This window comes from Physella acuta, unplaced genomic scaffold, assembly GCF_028476545.2.
Source record: "Physella acuta isolate Inbredline_101_S28 unplaced genomic scaffold, ASM2847654v3 ptg001055l, whole genome shotgun sequence".
NCBI classification, from domain to species: domain Eukaryota; kingdom Metazoa; phylum Mollusca; class Gastropoda; family Physidae; genus Physella; species Physella acuta.
The window spans coordinates 222,423-240,847 of NW_026732572.1; the positions used below are offsets into that span (position 1 = coordinate 222,423).

General features: G+C 36.3%; 2 protein-coding genes across 2 annotated transcripts in view; one reads left to right on the top strand and one right to left on the bottom strand.

Annotated features, from left to right (window-relative positions):
* The window catches only part of LOC131955098 (zinc finger protein 836-like), a 37,281-nt gene extending 29,886 nt beyond the window's left edge, over positions 1-7,395 (bottom strand). Inside the window, exons 1-2 of the mRNA XM_059319073.1 lie at positions 7,329-7,395; positions 1,106-1,178 (exon numbers count right to left, since the gene is read on the bottom strand). The gene's annotated coding sequence lies outside the window, so the exon portion shown is untranslated. The remainder of the gene's footprint in view (positions 1-1,105; positions 1,179-7,328) is intronic.
* Positions 1-18,425, top strand: part of LOC131955099 (ras-related and estrogen-regulated growth inhibitor) — a 112,848-nt gene that overhangs the window by 66,553 nt on the left and 27,870 nt on the right. The gene's annotated exons all lie outside the window — the stretch shown is intronic.

The window sequence follows — 18,425 nt, forward strand, 5'->3', positions numbered from 1 at the left end:
AGTGAAGTAGAGTTCACTTGTTTCTGTGACCTCGGCATATGAAGAGATAGTATGGTCAGCACTATGACCAGCCGCCTTTACTTTCCCTAACGTGAGTTAGGTACCCATCAGAGTTGGGTGGACTCAGGGACGGTCTACTGACTTGAACCCGGATTCGAACTCGAGACTTACGGGTTAGCAGTCCAGCTCTCTACCGCTAGTTGCTTTAAAAGTGAAAAATACTGTATGATCTTTAAAATCTGGCTTCCATTAATATATTTTTCTCTTTTTTTATAAGTACATCCATCCAGCCTTGATTGATCTGTTGTTGGTTTTGGAATTTTCATAGAGCGTCTATGATGGGTTTCAGTGCAAATTTTAGTAGTAAGCTAGGGTGACCGGAACGATGCGCAACGGAAAACTGCGCACAAAAAAAAGAGCGAAATGTCATTCTTGTTTTCGTAAATCGAGTATTTATAGACAATAACAAAGAGTGACTACATGTACATCGCAGCATTATAAAACGTGTATCAGTGTAATTAGTTTGTATTTGTGAAATTAAAATTTGGTCAACATTAAAGGGGAATACATCGGTATAAACGCCAAGTCACAATATCAAACATGTATTTTTTTTATATTATTTTTTTTACATTTTCAAACATGTATTGTTTTTTTTTTTTTTTTTTTTTTTTTTTTTTTTTTTTTTTTTTTTTTTTTTTTTGGGTGGTGAAAATAAAGGCTTGTAGAAATTGCCGACCGATGACAAATTGATATTCGAAATATATTTAAAAAAAAAATTATTTGAAATGTAGTAGTCGAATTTATTCGAAAACATGAAAATAAATAACAGCAATATAAAATGCAATCGTTTACAGATGTAAAGTTGAAAAGTGATTATAAACATTACGTTACATTATCGAATAAGGGGTAATGGAAATATATTACGTCTTTTAGGAAAAAATAATCAATATAAAAGAATCCTTTATAAATATAATGTTTAAAAGTAATTAAACGAAATAAACTGCGAAACAGGATACAAGAAGCAGCAAAGGAAACAACGCAGCTCAAGCGAATAAAGCCACGGCGAGTTACGTCTCCTGTTTGTTTATTCTTCTAATCGACTTACCTCCCTTTCTTTCACCGCTCTTCTCTCGAGGCGTGATCGGAAGTCTCCCACACTGCCGACCTACCGCGGTGAGCTAAAAATAGAACACAAAAGCCATGGTTAATTAGCCACTTCGTTAGTTTTCTCTTTTGTTACCAATTAGGTATGTTAATAATTGTCTAGTGTAGTCTGTAAGTATTGTTTAAAAATTCTTTCGCGTAGGGTAATTAAAAATTGGAATAAAAAAGAGAGTTGATTGTTTCATAGTTGACGTTAGTAATTGTTTATTATAGTATTGTTTAAAATTTATTCGCGTAAGGTAATTAAACTTTGAGATTATCTTTTTTTAAAATGAGGATGACGTTAATTATTGTTTATTAAATCCAGTAAGTATTGTTTAAAATTTATTCGCGTACGGTAATTAAACTTTGGGGTTCTTTTAAGAAGATGAATATTGCTTTAATAGTTGACGTTGATGTTGCATAAAAAAGTTTAGTTTTGTTTTAGTAAATTTAAAAAGCTACTTTTCTATATAAACTCAATTCATTAAGGGACTTGCGAGGTTGAATCGGAATTTATTTAATGTATGATTTAAGTGTGACCATGTTGTAGGTTACATTGTTGAGTAGCATTAGCAGCATTTGTAAATACTTACACAGGCTTACATAAAGTATGTAAGGAACGTGGTGGTCAAGTTGTAGCGCGCAAGATTCCCAACCCATAGTTTAGAGTTTGGTTTATCATGAGCGTACCTGCGTGCTTACTTAAATGTGTACAGATTCGTTAGTTTAACCAAGTGCAGAAGCGTAGCTATGGTAGGGCGGGTGGGGCGTCCTCAGAGGGTGCCAAACGGGGTAGAAAAATAATAAAAAGCTCATTTAGAGCTGCACTACAAAAACTATACACAGTCGAAGGTAAGGAAATAGACATGTTTTATTGGCTTATTTAACTGTTTTTGGTATTAAATGTCTGACATTAACATAAAACCCATTAAAGAACAGTGACTGGTAAAAAGCGCAACCGACCTTTTCTAACTAGGGTGGGGGTGAAGGGTGCTTTTTTGCCAATGCCAATAAATATACAAATGAGGGGACTATTCGTCCCAGGCGCCGTAATATGTCGCGACGCCTCAGATAAAGTAGTGTCTAGTTGCCAACGAACATGCACGGAATGGTGAGCAGTTAAACAATTTGAAACATCCCGAGTGGACCCGTACCCAAAACTTGCCGGGTGTATTGTCTAGGACTGCTGGTTCAAAGAAAAAAATAGTCATAAATTTGAAAAACAAGGCGCAGTAACCCTATGCTATCATTAAACAAAAATTACTTTCGCTGGAATGCGTACCGGATGCACTGCACTACCCTATCCTTAGGCCAACATCAGACGTTTTTTTTTCTCTTTGCCCTTCCTTATTTTATTTTTAAAAAGTCATATACGAAAATGAAACAAAACTGTCGACGATTAAAAAAAATAATTCCAGAAACTCGTTAAACGAAATTTACCTATCAGAAGCTAATGTTTAAAAAAAAATGTTTTTAGTAATACTGACAGGGAATTTGAGAGATTGATGTTGAAAACAAAACTGGAATAAAAATGTTGATTATTTAGCAAACTCCTGTCAGGCGTGATGTAAACACGACAGCAACGCTCGCATGTCGGGGCACCAGCCTGCTAGGTCAGGTAGAGTTCACGTGCAAGTTGGTTTTCTAAGTTCAGTTCACCCAGTTTTTAGAGTGGGAAACCTGGGCATAAGCCTAAACTTAAACCTAAACATTTTTTAAATGTTTGAAACTTGGACACAAACCTAAACACGAACCTAAACATCTTTTCAATGTTAGAAACCTAGAGACAAACCTAAACACAAACCTAAGCATTTAAAAAAAATTAGAAACCTGGACACAACCTAAACACAAACCTAAACATTTTTCCAATGATAGAAACATTGACATAAACATAAACACAAACCTAAACATTTATTTCAATGTTAGAAATTCGGACACAAACCTAAACACAAACCTAAACACAAACCTAAACACAAACCTAAACATTTTTCACATCAGAATCCTGGACAAAAGCATAAACGTTTCGTTTTCTACACATTTTTAAAACCCAGTCACTCATCAAAACAGAAACGAAAAGATTTGATCAAGATTAAAAATCCGGATACAAATCTAAACATTTTATTAACACTTTGACACACCGTCTAAACACACCCCTACACATTCTTTTATACTAAAATACTTGGAAACACATCAAAACAAAAAAACATTTGATCAAGATTAAATATCTCGCCACAAGCCTAAATATTGTATCAAGAGACCTCATGAGAAGACTAAACACGAACTGAAACAGTTTATCAACAAGTTAAACAATAAGGGTTTAAAGCACCACCAATCTATCTAGTCAGTGTACCCAGACAATACATCATTTGTCATGTTGTGTGTGTTTTAACAAAGTATTTGTGATTTAAAAGCATGAGCTGTTGTGTTGCGTAGTTTGAGAATCGGACCTAATGTTAGTCTGGACTTCTTTGTTTGATAGAGTATCTTGTTTCATCACACACTAGATATAAGACATTAAATTTGTTATATAAAAAACAACTAAAAAAAATAATATTACATTTGATATATAATATAAAAAACTTAGAAAGTTTTGATCGTATTATAACAACAAACCCACTTAGAAAATTAAAAAGCCTTTTTTTGGTTTTCTAAGCAAAAAAAAAAAAATAAATAAATAAAACCAAAATCCGGAATGCTCCCCAAGAAGACAAATAGATCAATTAAAAAAAAAAGCCAAGCATTCATATTTAAAAAAAAATGTTCTTACAATTTTCTTTTAGTATCATTTAATTCAATACAAATTCCAAGACAACGTATGTCGAAAGTAAAATAAAAAAAATAATACCGTTTTTATTGTTTCCTTTTAAATGTATAAATAACTGAGAAATTCCCGATACATTATGACGGGAGTGCAGGTAAGACGATTACAGAGCAGCGCAGTAAAAGAAAATTAAAACCGCATAACACGGAGGGGTGCCGGGGAGATGTTTAACGTCGATGGCGTCGCTATACCGCAGCTGGAGGAATCGGTATCCTCCCCCCCCCATGATGGCGTCGTTATTCCGCAGTCAGAAGACATAGTATTCCCTCCGCCCAGCCCCACCCCAACCTGACGACGTCGCTTTATCGCAGAATGAGACTTAACCCCCCCCCTCCCCCTGTGATGGCGTCGCTACATCGCATACAGGTTAAGACACCCCCCCCCCCCCCAATGATGGCATCGCTATAGTACAGACATGATAAGACACTTTACCCCCCTATGATGGCATCGCTATAGTACAGACAGGATAAGACACTTTACCCCCCTATGATGGCATCGCTATAGTACAGACAGGATAAGACACTTTACCCCCCTATGATGGCATCGCTATAGTACAAACAGGATAAGACACTTTACCCCCCTATGATGGCATCGCTATAGTACAAACAGGATAAGACACTTTACCCCCCTATGATGGCATCGCTATAGTACAAACAGGATAAGACACTTTACCCCCCAATGATGACGTCGCTATATCGCAGACAGGTTAAGACTCTTTTCCTCCCCCCTCCCCTATGGTGGCGTCGCTATATCCATGCTACCTGGGAGCCCACCGAGATTTTTCCGTAGACCGGCGGGCCAGTCCACTCCTGGAGAGGTAGAGCAGGTAGGTAATGATAATAATACATCCTCATTCACTTTGGACCAATCATAAAACACTCCAACTTTTAGATCGATAATCTGAACACGTTTTAAAAACTCTAAACTTAAAACAAAATTTAAAGATTTTGTGGATTTGGTTTAGAAAAAACAAGAGTTTTTTTTTTCTAAAAAAAAAAACAAACAACAAACAAACAAATAATAGTAGCAATTACGTTTAGAATAAATCCGCTAATGTGTTGAAACTGTAAATCACACTGCGGATATTTTGAAAAGCGCCAATTACATTTTAAACAAACACTAGATCTAGATTTAGGTGCGCAGAAAATAAAATAGCTGAAACAACAACCGAAAAAAACACCGGAAATATTTCACGCCGTAAAAAATGTCGAGCATGTCGTGATGGACGGCAAAAATTTGGGAGATAAAAATAAAAATTGTGACACGTTCTCCTTCATCGAAACTGATAAATGTGTGTTTGTGTGTGTGTGTATGTGTGTGTGAGTATGTATATGTGTGTGTGTGTTCACTTGAAATGGGTGAGAGCGTTTGGAGTTTTTTTTTTGCTTCTTCGTGAATATTTCTTGTGTTTTATCTGACTTGGTGTACTTTAAGAGTTCATGTGCTTGTTTGTTCATGTGTATGTTCATATGCTTGTTCGTGTGTTTGTGTTTTGTTGTGTTTGTGTGTTCTTGTGTTTGTGTGTTCATGTGTTTGTGTGTTCATGTGGTTTTTCATGTGCTTGTTTGTTCTTGTGTTTGTGTTACTGAGTTTCTGCGTGTGTTTTTTTAGCGTTTCTATGCGTGTTCTTGTTTTCTTTAATATGTTTTTTTAAAAATTTGTTTGTGTTTGTTTTTTGGTGTTCACCAGCATTGGTTCTTGGGTATATCTGTTTTTGTATGTGCTGTTATTATGAAAGCATACAAAAATAAATATCTTTCTCTCTCTCTCTCATATATATATATATATATATATATATATATATATATATATATATATATATATATATATATATATATATATATATATATATATATATATATATATATATATATGCGAGTGAGCGGAGGTTGTACACCAACTTAACGTGTATCATTGGAAGCCTTTGAGTGCTAACCCAGCTGATTTGTTTTCACGACCCAAAAAAATAAAATTAGAGTCAGCAGGTATTCGGGTTTGGGTTTAAAAACTAAACCGGTGATACAGGTAAATGGTTTTTTCCTCCGATTTAAAAAAAAACAGTTTTAATGTTTTACGTACAAATACAGCGTCTTTGCGGAGTGAGGCCTTTGAATATTAGTTCGAGTGGTAGGTTTTTAACGTTTAGCTTGCGGTTGTTGTAGGTTAGGGTTTAGTGTGCTTCTGATATTTTGGTAAATGTTAGGATTTACGTTTAGCACACTTCTATGGTAGTTAGGGTTTGGTATTGCAATGCTTTACGTAAAGGTTACGGTACAAGTTGAATTCACTTCTAGGATGGGTTTGGGATTAGTGTATTTCTGCTTTACGTAAAAGTTACGTAAGAAGTTTAATAGACGTCTATGATGGGTTAAGGTTTGTGTGGCTTTGTTTTACGTAAAGGTTACGGTAAAAGTTTAATACACGTCTAGGAGAGTTTATGAGCTTAGTGTATTTCTGCATTAGATAAAGGTTGGTACACGCTTAATACACGTCTAGGAGAGATTAGGAGTTTAGTGTATTTCTGCATTTGTTAAAGGTTATGGTAAATTTTAATACACGTCTAGGAGAGATTAGGATTTTAGTGTATTTCTGCATTTGTTAAAGGTTATGGTACAAGTTTAATACACGTCTAGGAGAGTTTAGGAGCTTAGTGTATTTCTGCATTTGTTAAAGGTTATGGTAAATTTTAATACACGTCTAGGAGAGTTTAGGAGCTTAGTGTATTTCTGCATTTGTTAAAGGTTATGGTAAATTTTAATACACGTCTAGGAGAGTTTAGGAGCTTAGTGTATTTCTGCATTTGTTAAAGGCTATGGTACAAGTTTAATACACGTCTAGGAGAGTTTAGGAGCTTAGTGTATTTCTGCATTAGGTAAAGGCTATGGTACAAGTTTAATACACGTCTAGGAGAGTTTATGAGTTTAGTGTATTTCTGCATTTGTTAAAGGCTATGGTACAAGTTTAATACACGTCTAGGAGAGTTTAGGAGCTTAGTGTATTTCTGCATTAGGTAAAGGCTATGGTACAAGTTTAATACACGTCTAGGAGAGTTTAGGAGCTTAGTGTATTTCTGCATTAGGTAAAGGTTATGATACAAGTTTAATACACGTCTAGGAGAGGTTAGGGCTCAGCTCACAGTTGCCTTAAATAAAAGTTGTGCACTATTTCCGCATGTCTCTCAAGTGTTGAGATTTAGCTAATCCACAGGCGCTTTAGATAAAGGTTACGAGCCCCGTTTAGCTCCCGTCTATGACGGATTAACGTGACTGTAACTTATCTAAGCTCCCCAGCTGTTGTTTGTGAGCTAATGGCTGAGCGTAGACAAGACACCACACACAACTCCCTCCACACAAGAGCTCACCTTCAGCAGACGTGCGGCCTGATTTTCGTCACCTGCTCACACGGGATAACGTAATGACCGCTTAATTGACATGCCTTTCACATGTGGGGTAAACCCAGTAAATTTTTTTTCTTTTCTAGAAAGATGCAATGGATGCGTTTTACTTAGCGTTATTTAAAAAAAAAAAAAAAAAAAAAAAAAAAGAATTAAAGCTTTTTTTTTCTATCCGCAAATGCAGTAAAGGAGGTTTAAAAAGTGGAGCAAAACCAACATACGAAACAAAATTTGTGTGAGTGTGACGTATATGCTCGACAGGGCGCACATAAATAACACAAATAGGCGCCTGTCAGTCGTCTTTGTCTTGTGTAATGCGTCACTGCAGGTAAAGATGTCTTCCTTAGAATTTTTACCTGAATTAAAATCGTACACTTGTATGGAGCTTGGGTCTCTGTGAATGAATTACGGTAAATTTTAAATTAAAGGAATCAAAACAGTTGTATTAAAAAAAAATTAAAATAATTCGACATATGAATGTAATTTACTTAAATTTTAATTGACAGTTACAGCGTATATGCAAAGCGGAAGGGAGGGGAGATTGTTCCAGGCAGTAATTTGTCTTCAGTACAGGGTTTCTTTCAGGTCTTCATTCTCCTGAGGGGGGGGGGGGCATGGGTGAAATAATATATTGTATATATAAATAATACATTGTTTTCTATTTCGTCCGGGGGAGTGTAGTGGTGGTCGGGTTGGGAGGGAGGAGGGGGAGTTGCCCGAAAGAAACACTGCTTACGTAAAGCTAGGTTGTAAAGATCGTCAGAAGTTCGAGCTTATCATTGTATTTGGGTAGATGCAACCGTGAGATCTCGAACAGGTATCCTAGAGGAGCTGAAGTTATCAAATTAATGCAATAAATGAGTTTTATGTCTTTTGAAAGTTTCGACCCACGTACGTTTAAAATTAATTTTTTTATTGACGGTCATGCATTGGACAAACGCAGGCGAATATAAACACACATAATGTGTTAGAGAATGTGTCTCAAAGCACCGCTACGTTGATAAGTTGTGGTAGGAACATTCTTTACTTGCACATTCAGGTGTGGTAGGAACATTCTTTACCCAACATTCAGGTGTGGTAGGAACATTCTTTACTCAACATTCAGGTGTGGTAGGAACATTCTTTACCCAACATTCAGGTGTGGTAGGAACATTCTTTACTCAACATTCAGGTGTGGTAGGAACATTCTTTACCTTCATATTCAGGTGTGGTAGGAACATTCTTTACCTTCATATTCAGGTGTGGTAGGAACATTCTTTACCCAACATTCAGGTGTGGTAGGAACATTCTTTACTCAACATTCAGGTGTGGTAGGAACATTCTTTACCCAACATTCAGGTGTGGTAGGAACATTCTTTACTTGCACATTCAGGTGTGGTAGGAACATTCTTTACCCAACATTAAGGTGTGGTAGGAACATTCTTTACTCAACATTCAGGTGTGGTAGTAACATTCTTTACTTGCACATTCAGGTGTGGTAGGAAAATTCTTTACTCAACATTCAGGTGTGGTAGGAACATTCTTTATTCGTTTATTCAGGTGTGGTAGGAACATTCTTTGCTCGTTTATTCAGGTGTGGTATGAACATTCTTTACCCAACATTCAGGTGTGGTATGAACATTCTTTACCCAACATTCAGGTGTGGTAGGAACATTCTTTACCCGCACATAGTGCCAGAATGACTGCTGCAGGTAGATGAAACACCTGCCTTCTCTCAACATTGTGCCATGTATCCAGGAAGTGATGCAGCTTCCTGTCAAACGTCTGGCTTACAAAACAAAATTAAAAAATCGACACAAGAAAAAGTAAAGTACCCTTTCGAAACTTACGGGCTGTAGGGTAGATGCAGATTTAATCTTTTTTATTGAACTCAGTATATGTGGTATAGTGTTATCAGCACTATGCCAAGCTACCTTTACACCTTTACTTAACGTGAGTCAGGTACCATCAGAGCTGGGTGGACTCAGTGATATCTTACGAACTCTAGATCTGGATCCAAACTTGAGACTTGTGGCTTAGCAGTCGATTGCTATACTACTCGACCACACAGTCCCTCGTAAGACTAAAACAACATTTTCAACATATTTTTAAGCTCATTAGGTTTAGAGTTCGTGCATTGTGATCCAGGCGTAATTCCCACCGGTATCTACTATGCCAGTTAACTGGACTTTAACCCCATAGGTCCGCTTAAGGATCTTGAGCCAGCGATGGCGCCAGAGCTAAGTTTGACCAACTCGGCCGGTATGGAGTTTGACAAGTTGACAGGTATCCAACGCCACAGCATAGATGTTAGCCTGTCGTCCATCATGGGACATCGGCCTATGACAAGAGCCTTCCATGCGTCTCTGTCCTGGGCTAGTCTCTCCATCTTTCCCAAGGTGTATCCGATCTTCTTGATGTCTTCTTCCAGGTAACGTCTCCTTGGTCCGTCTCTTTTTATTTTTGCCCTGTCGATTCCAGGTGAGGGCCTGTCTTGTTATGCTGGATGCAGGATTCCCGAGTGTGTGGCCCATGTTCTCTATTTTCTCTAGAGGATTCTTTCTCCAGCTGGCAGTTGGTTAGTCCGGTGCCATAGTACCTCATAGCTGATGGTCATCATCATCATCATTCTTTTGTGGCCCCTGGGGAGCAAAGGGCTGCAACCACACATCTCCAGTGGACTCGGTTTTGGGCTGCTCCCTTTATCTGTGCCCATGTGAACCCAGCTGTTTTCGCCTCTTCTTCAACCGTTCTTCTCCATGTCTTCCTTGGCCGGCCCACCCTTCTTTTTCCTTGGGGATTCCATTCCAAAGCATGTTTAGCGATGTTTTCCTTTTCTTTTCTTAATAGCTGATGGTGATAACTCGGAATTCGAATTTCTGAGATCTTGTCTTCCACAACCTACACGCGGAAACATGTTATTTTCAAATAACCGTTGAAGACACGGGCAGTAAAAATAAACCCCAGCTAAACCTGCCCGCCTCACACCTGCTAATTAAATGTCTCTTGTTTACCTGCCCTACGTCACGGTTTAATTACCACCAGAATACGCTGATGTAGTCCTACTGATAAAAGATGAAACAATTTTTTGGACCGTAAACTCATTTATATATACATCTTAATTTTTTACGCAGCACGTTACGATAGAGATTGTAGGCTTTTATGTTTAGGGATGATCCAAAGATCAAGGTGGTAGAGTGCGATTTTTATAAAAAAAAATGTTATTATATTACCTATGTTGATATAAATCATTAAGTTAAAAGAAAAATTTCAAACTTCTTTCAACATAAATATTTGTTAGGGGATAAAAAGTTATTTAATTAACCGGGGAATAAAATTTAGCTGGTGTTTTTTTTTAACACGTGAAAAAAATGAAGCTGTAAATTGGCGGAACTGTCAAAAAATAGTTTCCGGTATATAAAAAAAAATGGCGATATAGTGCCACCTAGTGCGCGTGTGGTTTGAATGTATGAGGTGAAAGTTGAAGGTTCAAACATACAGAAACAGACATACGTAGACACAGACAAACGTTCACATACACACATGTACGCAGACATAGAAAAGTAAAATTTTCATCCCGATTTAGCAATCCACTGAGTAGATGAAGTAGAGTTCTTCTGTTTCTTTGACCTCACCAAATGATTGGATGTGTGTGATCGGGATTATAAAAAGCTATGTTTAAAATTCCCCTATACTTAAATACATAAACGCATACGTATATACATAAGCAACAAACATAGTGTCAAATACAAACATAAATAGTGACTAAACATGACTTTAAAAATCATACCCAACGTCATTTACAAACATACACACATATGCACAAACATACACACATATGCAAACACATACATGCATACATACACAAATACACACAAACATGCAAGCACATACAAACTTACACACATATGTACAAACATACACACATACACACATATATATATATATATATAATATATATATAATATATATATATATATATATATATATATATATATATATATATATACACAAACACACACACACAAACATACATACACATTCAAACCATCACAAACGTGTACAAACAATCATACATACATTTACAAACACACACAAACATACACAGCAACAGAAATATACACAGATATACCTACTTAAGCTTACACAAATAAACATATAATTCAGCATAGACTAACACTGCAACATACAAAAACATACACACGTTACATGTACATACGAAAAAAAAAAACAACAGTACATATATATAAACACAGGACGGAGATACACACACCGACAAACACACCGACAAACACACATTGAGACCCACTTTAAATGCCGTTCACTGTTATCTTTCATAGTTCAATTACTGCATAGAAAGAAACAACTGTATATCATGTTTAGGAATCGTTTATTAACTTTTAACAAAATTAGCATTAATTATTCACAATAAATTAAGGAAATAAGTTTACAACTTAACCAACATTTTATGATAATAAGAATGCTAAATTACCATTATATTCGATTTTTGAGATCCTAGAGTTTTGACAGCCCTTAGGATTTAATCACGCTAAATCTTCTTGAATCTACCTGTTCCCGATGCTAAAATCTAAAGATGTACAATTCTCGCGCTACAAATGCATCATCTCACTCAATAAACACACACACACACACAAAACAAGCGCAACACGACTACACATCTGACCAACATCTACAACAACACGATTTGGGGTCTAACAACCTACTGAATAAACACACACACACACATACACACCCACCCACCCACACACACACACGCACACTCACAAACAAGTGCAACACGACTGCACATCTGACCAACATCTGCAACAACACGATTTGGGGTCTAAAAACCTATTCAATAAACACACACACACACACTCACCCACACACACACACAAACACACACACACACACAAACACACACACACACTCACACACACACCCCTACACACACACACAAGCTCAACACGACTACACATCTGACCAACATCTACAACAACACGATTTGGGGTCTAAAAACCTATTCAATAACACACACACACACACACTCACACACACACACACCCCTACATACACACACAAGCTCAACACGACTGCACATCTGACCAACATCTGCAACAACACGATTTGGGGTCTAAAAACCTATTCAATAAACACACACACACACTCACACACACACACACAAACACACACACACAAGCTCAACACGACTGCACATCTGACCAACATCTACAACAACACGATTTGGGGTCTAAAAACCTATTCAATAAACACACACACACACACACACTCACACACACACACACACTCACACACACACACACAAACACACACACACACACACAAACACACACACACACACTCACACACACACACCCCTACACACACACAAGCTCAACACGACTACACATCTGACCAACATCTACAACAACACGATTTGGGGTCTAAAAACCTATTCAATAAACACACACACACACACACACTCACAAACACACACACACACACACACACACACACACACACACACAACACACACACAAACACACACAAACACACACACACCCCTACACACACACACACACAAGCTCAACACGACTACACATCCGACCAGCATCTACAACAACTCACCCCCCCCCCACCAAACCACACACACCTCAGCGATACACGCATTTTAAAATCAACACCCGATGCTACCCAACCCCACACCATCAAAAACCTTTACAAGCTCTGGGCAGACGACAGAGCGGGGACGTACCAAAAACATGCGGGCGGGAAGCCATTGCACGTGCTTAAAGAGCACGTGAGTGATAGCAGACGTGGTATTATAAGTTGATGTTAGATTCATCATAGGGGAGGTAACCCTGTGTGGTCTCACCTGAAGGTGTCTGTTGTTCTGATAATGTAACGTGTTTTACAAAGTAAATCAGAGATTTGTCAGCTCTATATACATACATACATACATACATACATACATACATACATACATACATACATACATACATACATACATACATACATACATATATATATATATATATATATATATATATATATATATATATATATATATATATATATATATATATATATATATATATATATATATATATATATATATATATATATATCACTGGTTATTCAAGGATCTACCCCCCCCACCCGGGATGAAATGGATTTTATATAGAGAATATATACTTTTAACTCGTCGTTTCCCCCCCCCCCCCACCCCGAAAATTCTAGTCCGCCCCCCCCCCTCCCCGGAGAAAAAAGTCTGGAAGAAACACTGTATATAAATTATGTATGCGAATGTATTTGCATAAGCATGTAGATGTATATTTTTATATTGCTCTTTACTGGATGTATGAATATTTTTTTTCAAATCAACTCACCTTTGGGATGAACTAGCCAGGTAGTTGATGATTGACATATTAGTTATTGAAAATAGCTCCAAAAAAATATTACCTTTTCCCCCTCACTACTCTCCCTCTAGGGATAGTTTTAAAGTGTTTACATTTGATAGCAACTATATTTATAGTCAGTTAATCGTACAAACCGGTGCAACATTGTTTTCATTATAACTAGCAAGCTTACCTCATGCCCCCCCCCCCCCCTTGTCGGAATTCGTCAATTTGTACTTAAAGTATATAGCTCGAGCTAATTATTAATTGAACGAAAAAAAACAAATTTTCATCTGTATATTTTGCAATTTTTTCTTTGGTGTCACCCCTACCCCCAAAGTGGTGTCCGCACTACCCACGTGACACCGCTTGGCGTTTATGTGACATTTTATATGCTTTCTGGCAGGTTTTATGTAGATATTATATATGTATAGAATATATGTAAATGTATACAGTTTATATTATGATACTGCATTATCTAATAGTTAAAGCACAAGGCGAAGCTACTTGCAATTTTTTTCTAAGGGAAAATACTCTTACAGTAAATTCACTAAAGTACATAAAATAATAAAAATAAAACAATAATATCAAAAATAATTAAACAAAATCTTAGGTTTTTGCTTTATTATTTTAGTAGCATGAATATTTTAAATTAAAATGTTGTGTAAATCAATTTTACTATTATTATTTAACTTTAATCAAATTAAAAAAGCAATATTTAATTTATAACTTAATTTCTATACAAATTAAACTTACTAAAATTAAGGAATTGACCCTTGTTGTCGACACGGTCCTCGATGCTACGTTCATATAACTAAAATTTCAGTCTTGCCTACAGATCATACAATTAAAAAAAAAAGCGGCAATAAAAAAAATAACACAACATAGAAAACAAGTGGTGACCTATTATCAGAACCTAAGTTTTTACCTATTACATTATCAATTTTAATATGGATTTTTTAAAACACTACTTCAGTAATAGGCCTACCGTGTTACTAAAAGACCTTTTAAAAAAACAAACAATTCTCAGCCGTCAGAGATTTTTTTAAAAACATTTGGTTGGAGAGGTTTTTACTATAATTTCTTCTAATCAATTGTTTTAAATCACAAGTGTTGGGTTTAGCTTAACAACGCCTTTGTATTAAATAAAATCCACACGAATGTATTACTTGATTCAATAAATTTGTCAAAAAAAACAAACAAAACAACAACAACAAAAAAGCAAAAAAAAAACAAACAAAAACAACTAATACACTAGCAAGACCGGGAAGTCAAAATTGAGAAGTCGCGCGATTGAACTGTAAAGGCAGATGTCCAAAAATGAACCTAAGATTGATGTCGATTTAGCTGGAGACTTATTTCCGACGTATATGTAAAGTCGAGTCGATTCTGTACTGTGATTTCTTTACAAATCTTTTAAGTAAATACCATCTCCAAACTATACCTTTTTAATAGCATTTTTTTTTAAGTCAGGTGCATCTGGTATTATATGCTGTATTGTAAAACTTTACATGAAGAGGTTGTTTCGATACAAGGGGTTGGGTGTGGGGGTGGCGTACCTGGTTTATTGAGGCCCGGAATGTTAACTTTGCGAGTAAAGGTGTGCCCCCAAACACCTGAGTTGTCACATAAACACAGACATACGCAACTGTTCTCGTTAATTATTATATAAACTTCTTGATTAAACTTTTAGTTCCTGTACAACTCTCTCATTAACGTTAATTAGTATATAAACTTTTTAAATTAAACTTTTGGTTCCTGTATAACTGACTCTCTCAGTAACAAGGTTAACTTATAACCGAAAAGGGGCGTGTCTAACCTAGTAACACAAAAAAAAAAACAGCCGCGAATAAATTAAATAGAAAAAAAAGAAGCATTAAAAAAATAATAAACTAAAATAAAATTGAAATCGAAGCATATAAATAAATAAACGAAACAAAAACAAACGACTGCAGTATAGTATTTTTGTTAGAAACCTATTTTTAAACCCCAAACAACAGCAGCTGACCTGGTTGCCGCTATATGACCTATGACCTATGGTTTACGCGTCAGGATTAACGATTAGCGTTAAAATATTTAACCTGAACACGGCCCCCAATCAACCGGTACCGGGAGGGTTAAGGAGCCCATAATTAAACATGACGCCCGCATCGAGCAGTGTCGATTTTAATTAGCTTCCGAGCTATTTTTAGCCGGTCGTTAAAAGCAATTTTTAGAAAGTTATATTTTAGAGTCAATTATTTGGCTCTCGAGCTTACCGCTAACAGCCGTTAAAAAACGGCTCCATCGGTGGTGAGGATTTTTTTTAAAGAAAGAATCAATTACAGGAGGAGTGAAAATATCAACACTAAACTGGAATGTTTGTATGTAACGCTGTCTAGTAGTTTTTAAGTTGTCCATCAGCTAGGGGGGAAAAAGTAAAAGTTCCTTCTTCGAACCTGACGGTCCATGGGGCAAGTGAAGTAGAGTTCACCTGTTTCTGTGACCTCGGTATATAGAGGGATAAAGTTGCCCATATATAAGGCAACAGTTTCAGAGTTGCCAACAGTTGTTTACATAAGTTGCCTAAAAGTTATCCTAATGTCTGTCTTCATCATATGCGGTCATTTTATACAGATATTTCATAAAAAACATTGCTTCTTTGTTCTTAATTGTAATTGTAATGTGGTACGGGAATTTCCTCCAACACAGCTAAGTTTTACATGTCAACTTGTAATGTCCTTTATGACCCATTGACTCTGATTTCAACCTGCTTTACCTAGTAGATTTGCTTCCACAACCTTTGTCCATACAAGAACAATCTGCAATGCAGCAGTTTGTTTGATTTCAAGATGTCACTCCTAAATAAGTTGCCGTCCTCATTTGTTAAGCCTCATCTGCCCGGGGATAGGGGGGGGGGGGGATTCAAACTCGGGAACTTTAGATTTAACAGCCACGAGCTTTACTGCAGACATTTCATACAGACTTTCTAACCAGACATTTTACACAGACATTCAAATAACACTCCTACGCCACCTTATCCTGACTCCAAATCGTATTCTATAAAGTACATCCCCCATTTAAACCTGAATTTATCTCGCACTCCAAAAGAGAAAAATAATTCACGATACAAATAGATATATGAATGTTGTTTCGTTCGCTATTAAAAAAAGGAAAAACTAAAAATAAAACAGCAACTAAAATAGCAGGGATAAAACATAAACATTTGCACTTCCTTTTGGTATGGATCCCCCACTCCACCCCTTCCCCGACCGCGCACCCAACCAGAAATGTCTGCTAACAAATAGAACATAAAACAACCAACACAGACACGTAATTTCAAATTATTCTAAATTCTAATTTCTAAATAATTCTAATTAGTATTTAAAAAAAAACACCAATGTTATTGATATAGTCCTAACACTATAGATTTTACATATTTTTTTTTAGTGAAGTGGGCACTCACTTAAGATTTACGTTGAAAAATGTGAATAGAATTATTTGCTGGAACATTTAAAGACTGGTTTTAGATTTTAATTCCTGAAGATGTAGTCATCGTGCATTACACCCAGCCATTAGGCCAGACATTATTTCCAGACAAGATTTTATGTCAAAAAATTCTTGTTTAAGTTTATCAGCCCTTTTTCGGGTAATCATTTTACAAGAAAATTGATTTAATAAACTGCTTATCAGAACATATTTTGAATCACTAAAAAAAAAACAACTCAGGCTTATTATTTTAAATAGCTTTCGTAAAAATGAATATATTCTTGGAAAATTGCCAAATTAAAAAAAATCGCATTGAATAACAAAATTGCACTATATATATATATATATATATATATATATATATATATATATATATATATATATATATATATATATATATATATATATATATATATGTGACGAGCGAACATTTATCCTGCCGACAACGCCAATTGTAACGAGCCAACAGTTACCATGCTCGCAACGCCACATGTAATGAGACCTAATTGCCTGTAGTGCCACGTGTTAACGAGTTTAACCACTCATTCTAGACAACATTGACCACAGTATAGATACTCAAGATGCAGGTTCGCTATTGATCCTTTATTACATGAATCAAGAAATGCTTCATAATAACACAATAAATCAACAGGAATGCTTCTCAATAATAGTCTGAATCAACTGACCCCTAACAGTCCTTCACTAGGCTTTATATAACTGAATCCACATGTCTATAATCCTTCTTAACACAATACGGCTAACCCGTTCTATAACCGACTTGACATAGTCACACAGACTGACTGATCTAAGCGAGCGATGCAAGAGGCAAGAGCCTCGAAACGGGAAGAGAAGAGAACGAGTTCTGCCGTCCCCTCCTATTTATGCCTTGAAATCGTAGTCGTACTTGTCTCCATTTCCGTAATCGATACTTGTAATCGATGTATCCGAATACTAATGTCGCAGTTTCTGACGTACCGTCCGATTCACTAAAACATCTGCGTCCCATCCATCAAAGTTGACAGCTCGTCTGAAACTTCTCGTACCGTTTCCCAAAATAGCACGCGTTGGCTTTGAGATTGTTATCAGACCGAACCAATAAGCCACCTGTTATGGTTGCGTCAGATTTCATACTGCGTCGCGGCTTCTCGTTCGTTATCATTTGTAACTGGTAGTTAGGCCTACCCCAGTTACATCCACCCCTGCTTTTTTGTGTGTTTTC